The following is a 7111-nucleotide window of genomic DNA, read 5'->3' on the forward strand; positions in this document are numbered from 1 at the left end:
CTTCATGTCCTCATCCCTCCCTCTCCACTAATGAGCTGACTGGCCATGGTCAGCTAGCTAGGTAATTCTACTGGGGACCATGACCTTGAGATGAAGAAAGTCAGGTGCTACTACTTAAAAACCTTGTCCTTGAGTGGAGATAATAGTTCAGTGGGTAAAAACACCTGTTCCGTAAGTATGATGGTCAGAGTCCAAATCTTCAGCACCCACATAAGTAGCTGAGCAAGGCTGTAAATGCCTGTTACCCTAGCAGACTAGGACAGAGTCAGGATTCTCAGAAGCTTGCTGGATAGCCAGCCGAGGCAAAATAGCCTAGCCATTTCAGCGAGAGACCCTCTGTCAGGGTAATAGGGCAGGGAACAACAGAAGAAGATACTAATGTCCTACTCCGGCCTTCACATGCACGTGTGTGGGCACACACGTGCAAACAGCACACACACACACACACACACACACACACACACACACACACACACACCGTGTACTTTGGGTCAAAATATGCCAACTATTATAAGACATTATAGACAACAGAATGACAATTATATATCGAATATAAGAGAATTATTTTGTTAGTTTTTTTTGGGGGGTGTGATGACTACAAATATATGCAAAGCCATATATATATACACATATATGTATATATCAGAAGTATATGCAGATGAATTACGGATATGCTAATATAATGTCTGGAATCCTTAAAACTTTCGAAAATAAAGAGATGAGGTATGAGATGAACAAGCCTGGAGTATCAATATATTTTGAAGGTAGGTGATAGATATGTGGGATTTTGTTTCATTATTCTTTCCTTTTATTTTTGTGCATCTGGAAACACTTGTCAATCAAAACTCCATGACTCGTTCTCTCCCTCCATGAAGCCGTGAGGGTCACCCTCCATCCAGTGCCCTGTGCTCTTTCTCTGTGCCAGTGCAGTAAGAACCCGTAGATCTGTTAGTGCGACCGCTTCATTAAGAGCCCTCAGGTTCTACCTTTAAAAATGAGCTGGTGTCAGGAGGCTTAAAAGGATGGCTCTGAAAAGGTCAAAAGGATTAGGAGAGTCAAGAGGGGGTCTGCTCCTGGACCAGGGCACGACCTTTATCACAGTGAGAGAATCCCCGGCCACAGAAATAGCCATGTGAACCCTGGTGGTTAAAAGCAGCAGCTTGGGGCTCTGGGTTTTGCTGGCTGTGCCTGGAATCTGCCCCCCTCCAGGGCCTCAAACCAGAGCCCAGGCCACACAGGAGTGGGAGTAATTAAGCCAAGAAAGGTCATTGATCCATAATTCATGTCTAAAGGGCTCGATTTCATCAGCAGCCGCCTCTCCACTTCCCCACTAGTGTCCACCTCAGTGTGGAAGGGAAAGGACCACCTGAAGGCTGTCTCCTCACCTTAGAGCAGATAAAAGGCAGTTTCTGCTGTCAGACTTTGCTATTCAACTGTGGGTAAGGTGTTCCCCTAATAGAGGATGTTGTCAAGGTCACACTCTTGAATTTGAGGCCATCCAATAGACCATAATCAAATCCCAATGATAATCACTTGCTGCCCTTTATTGAGCACATAATGTATGCCAGACCCTCTCCAGGAATTATTCCAGGTCAGGTAAGTGGTCATATAATCTTCATTTTACAGTTCAGGAAATGGAGGTTTAGATGGGTTATAGACACTGAGCAAATCAAACAGGATTTAGATCTGTCTCTGACCAGCTCCAAGGCCCACACACTTAACCTCTCTGTTTTGCTAACGAGAATTGTCTTAGACTTAATATGAGAGCCATCCAGGGCCAAGTGAGCTTCTTCTGGTCTTCTTAGCAGTTTTTATCAGAGAAGTCAGAGTGGCTTGCTCAACACTCTGAAAGAGGTCAGAAGCTAGAAGGAAGTGAGAATTTCTGCCTTGCCTGGGATCCTCTGCTGTCTCTCACTTTGGAACTGCATAGCACCACACCACATGAGCACCCCTGAAAGCAATTCTGAATCTTCACGGGTGTTTGTGGCAATTGTCTCCCGGGACCTGGTTTGCTTTGTGTTGACCCAACTCTATTTGTTCCTCACTTCTAGGTCTGAACCTGGCACACTGGCTCCTCTGGTCCCCAGGAGCCTTTAGCATTTGTCTTCCTTGTATAGCACAAGCCACTACTTGGCTGTTGCCGAAGAGTGTATGGCACACTCCAGGACTCCTCTTCCTGTTGCTCAGTCGGTACTCTGAGAACTCAGCCCCAGTGCCACCGCACTGTCTCCTCCTCACTGAGGCCTGGACCTGGGAAAGGTCTGTGGGCATGGAACCTGGTCTTTCTGGTCAGAAACCTATCCAGAAATTCTGGCTATGGTAGTGCTTTCCTTAGAGTTCCAGAAATTCTTTTCTAATGCCAACTTGCTGTGACATGCTGAGAAAAATCAAGGGGGAGGATTCTGGTCTTCAGCTGGGTAGGGGAACTAAGAGATAGAGCAGACACCCTGGGAAGAATGTGGCAGTGACAGCAGGATCCCAACGCGGCTCAGGTGGAAGCAACTGAGGCCATTGGTGCAGGGAAGATGATTGGCACGCAGGGAACCCACTGGGCAGCAACAACCCAGCAGGGCTCTGGAGGCCCCTAGTACCAGTGTTAGGAAGTCAAAGAAAGGAGATAGAGGTGAGGGGTGGGTGTCTGTCAATCTAGGTAGCCGAGCTCTGTAGGAGGAGCTCCAAGATATGCCTAAGGTCTTCAAAGCAGCTGTTCTCAGCAAATGGCCAGCTTTAGAAACCCAGGATAGAAGAGGGAGACAGCCCCTCCCACCCCGGGGCTCAATAGACTGGTGTTCAGCTTTAGGTACTTGGTGGCCTCCACTTGCCTTCCTGGCAAGGAGGGATTAACTAGACTAACTCACCACCCCACAAACTTTGAAACTCCTATCTTGGCTGAGCTACTTGGATGAAACTGAGTATCTGCTAGGTAACAAACACCATTTACTCAGTCACTTTTTGGGGTCTTTGTCCAAGACAGTTACAACAATAGAAATAACATCCTCTGGGGGGGGGGGCTAAGCAAAGGAGGAAAGAGGGTGTCAAAGAGGAAGGCTCTGTGCACTCCCCTGAGCCTGACCCTGCAGGGGAAGAAGAGGGTATTGGAATGGAGGGTCTCATAGAAATATTTTGACTAAGAAACTATCCTAAGAAAATTTGAGGGAACCCAAGAAAAGCCTTGCCCCAGCACTATTGACTACCTAGAGGCAGGGTATGTGTCGTGTGTGTTTTGGTGGGAGCTTCACCCTAGCCACTGGCACCCCTATACCCAAAGAGTCTGGAAAGTTCTGGTGAAAGCTGCCCCCCAAACCCCTTCCCTGGCTTCTTCCAAACCCTGCCACATCTCAGAAAGCCCACCAAATGATGACCCCACCCCCAGAGATGCTCAAGACCACTCCCACAGAGTATTTAAACTGCCTCCCTCCCCAGAAAGCAGACATGTGGTTTTCTGGTCTTCCTTTCCTGTCTCCTCGCTGGGTGGGGGGCGGGGGGGAGGCTGAAAAATCATCTAGGAGTGTTTTATCCATTAAACCTGTGCCTTTTCTAATTCGGTTTGATATGGTCCGATTTGGATTGCTGCATTGGCGGAGAAGCTTATGGGGTGCAGAAAGTTTTCAGGGTGCAGTAGCCCAGAACCTCCCAGGCCGGCCTCTCCCTCCCCAACTCAGTTACAGTATTAGAATGGCTTCTGGGGAAGACAGACAGTTCTCTTTATGGTACAGTTGGGCTGGAGCTTTAGTCAGAGGAATGACACAAGGGCGGCCATTCTCCTTCCCGCGCCAGGTGAGCACAGCTGCGAGAAAAAACAATTGGTTGTTGGCAATTTCCGTGCACAAGAAGGATAAAGCATTAGACAGAGGCAAGCAGGCCATCCAATCCGCCTCCTGCTGGGGTGACAGGCTCTCAGACTCTGGGCTCTCTGGGCTCTGGAACTGTGGCTTGCAGCCACCCCCATGCCTGCTGCTCTCTCTGCAAAGGTTCTTGGCATTCTGGTCCTGGTTCCAGGCCTCTCCCCTAAGACCCCTCATAGAGCCGTTTCTCCTCGCTTGTGCTCTTCCTAGAGATTAAGGTGGGCTCTACCTGCCACCAGGCTTCCTGCTTGCCGGAGCAGCCTGCCCTGAGGAAGCACCCTTAGGGATGGCAGTCTCTAATTATCTCAGAGTGTTTAACTTTGCCCCATCCCACTCTCCTGGGGATGCTAAAGCACCCCAATAGTTGAACAGCTACCCCTGAGGAGAACTTCAGAGTGTCTGTCAGATATGTTCAGGACTGTGACTGAAAAATCTTGTGTGTGTGTGGTGTGTGTGTGTGTGGGGGGGGATAATTACTCAGAAAGAAACAAAATATATCTCATTGAGCTTAGCTGCTTTTCTTAGAAACAAACACAGCATCATTCTCCCGCAGCACAGCTACCAGGCCTTGGCTTTGGCTGTCTCTTCCATGCTGAGGCAGAGATCCTGTTGCGCAGGATCTCTTGGGTGGTGGATCACTGCTGAGGCCCCTTAAAATATTATCAGTGCTCACGTCCAAGGCTGCATGCTCTCTTTCTCCACACCGCCGCTCGCTACCTCTCTCCCAGCCCCACAGGTGTTCTGTGGATTTGGGAGGATGGAGAGTCAAATGGAGCTGATGGAAGCTTCCTCTACGTACGTCCCTCCCCATGCTTCCTCTCCCCATCTCAGCCCCAGGTCTGGGAAGAATGAAGGAGAAGAGAGGAGAAAGATCAGAGCGGGTGGAAATGGGGGTGGTGGCGGGGAATCTCACATTCCTCATTAGCAGCGCTAATTGCACAGTAATGACTTTCTGTTATTATCAGAAATTTATCCTGGCAAACAGTCAGCTGCCCCAGCAGATGCGCACTTGCCTCACAGCGATGGCTTGACACTCACGAGAATGAGCAATTTCGTCCCTAAAAGAAACTTCTTTGAGCCCTGAATTCTGCTGTATGTGCTGAGAGGTTCAGAGTAGGTGCCTCCAGCTTCCCATGGGGAGACAGAAGGCCAGGTTGGGGCCTCCCCCACAGCTGAGGGAGCATGAACACCAAACACCTGAGGGTCTGGGGTCCCCTCTCTCTCCTGGCCCTGGAAAGGGAGTCTATTGTCTTCTCTTTCCCAGCAAGTATTTGTTTTAGCTTGAGACCTTCAAGCCTGGAATGTTCTTCCGTCCCTTCTAGCTCAAGTCACCTGGCAAAGCAAGAGAGATGACACACCTTGGAGTGCTCAGAGAACTCAAGAAGCCTGCCTGGTTTGGCCTGGGAAACTACTTTGGGAGTTCATTCCCCACCCCACCCACCCCACCCCACACACAGGCACTCATACCCTCCCCCTGCACTGTAGGAGGTAGACCTGATGGGAACCACTAAGGGTTTGAAGATTGTGAGACAGGCAAATCTTGGTTTAAGAAGCATACAAGCTAGGAAGTGTCAACAGTACAACTTGCTAAAAGCCATGCCAAAGGAGAACACTGAGTGCAGAGGGAGACCCCCGAGTCAGCTCCAGAGGTCTGTTGTTTATATACCAACTCATGGGGGAGCAGGCTCCAGATCTCCACTCCACTCATGAGAAAACAATGGCACAGAGAGGTTCAGCAACTGGCCTATGGTTGCACCAATAATATATCATTCATTGGTGGCCAAGTTCCAGAGCTTTGAGCAGCTGAGGAAGCATAGAGGTATGCAAGGTGGGGTGGCAAGACAGGGAGGGGGAGACAGAAGGATTGTTCCTTTGACATCGCTGCTCAGGCAGCCTGTGGAGGACACCAGAGTATATGGAGAAGCAGCTAGACAGAGGGACAGAGGGAAGGAGGCCAGGTCTTTGTCTGCCCTACTGGGGAGAGCCAAAGTTGCCATGAAGGGCAGAGAGAATCTGAGGGATTTTGAGGATGAGGATGGTACAATCAGATGATATCTTGTAGCATCCACCATGATCCGGAAGAAGGGTATTGAATGCCTAGATTAGGGCAGTGAGGATGCTTTGGACAATCAGAGCAGGGCAAGGCTTCAAACATTTAGAGATGAAGAAGGCCCAGGGATTGACTGCGTGCACGTGGGCAAGGAGAGGGAGGCATCGGGAGGACTCTGAGGCTCTCAGTTAAGACTCCAGCTCAGTTCTTGCCTTTAGGGAGGAAGAGCAGGTTCACAAAATAAAATAATTACCAGCTTGGATATGTTGTGTGGGAGAGACCTAGGGCCAAGTTGTTCAGCACTGGAGTTAAAAGTGCACATTGGAGCAAGGAGAAGGAGTCAGAGACACAGAAGGAGAGGTCCTTGAGGGGAGGGCTCTGAGTGAGGTGGCGTGGGTTCCAGCCTCGGCACTTGGCACCTGGAAGCTTTGGCTAATAGGGCTGCTGTGAGGATTAAAGAGACAACACAGAACCCAGACTGGCTTAATTGAATGTTTGGTACATGTGTGTGTGTGTGTGTGTGTGTGTGTGTGTGTATGTATGCATATATGTATATTGTATATATGTTACATTACATTTTTCTTACTTCATGTGCACATGTGTATGGTGCAAGTATCCCATAGTGATCACCTAGAAGTCAGAGAACAACTTGCAAGACTTGCAGGAGTCAGTTCACTCCTCCCATCACACAGGTTCTGGGAAACTCAGGCTGTTAGGCTTCTCAGTAGGCTCTATCTGCTGAGCCATCCCACCAGCCCACAGTGCTACTACTGATAATAGTATTGTTGCTGGGCATGGCATATGTCCATAAGTTTAGCCCTTGGGAAGTGGAGGCAGGAGGATCAAGAGTTCAAGACCATCCTCAGCAACATATTCAGTTGAAGGCTAGCCTAGGCTAAGCAAACAAAAATAGTATTGTTTAATATTTAAAGTTCAAGAGGAGAGTGGGCCACGTGGAGAAAGTGCACAGGACACAGGAAGAGAGCTGAACCCTGGCGAAAACGGGAAGGTTCAGAGTGGAGAATTGAGAAGGAGGGAATTTAGAGTGAATTATGACACGGGTGTTTCCTGGTCAATACCGACACAGGCACTCTACAACACAGAGGTCAAAGAACTCTGGCTGTGAATCCAGTGCCTGCTTGTTCTCTCTCTCTCTCTCTCTCTCTCTCTCTCTCTCTCTCTCTCTCTCTCTCTCTCTCTCTCTCTCTCTCTCTCT

The sequence above is a fragment of the Microtus ochrogaster genome, chromosome 21 (genome assembly GCF_000317375.1).
Source record: "Microtus ochrogaster isolate Prairie Vole_2 chromosome 21, MicOch1.0, whole genome shotgun sequence".
Classification (NCBI taxonomy): Eukaryota; Metazoa; Chordata; class Mammalia; order Rodentia; family Cricetidae; genus Microtus; species Microtus ochrogaster.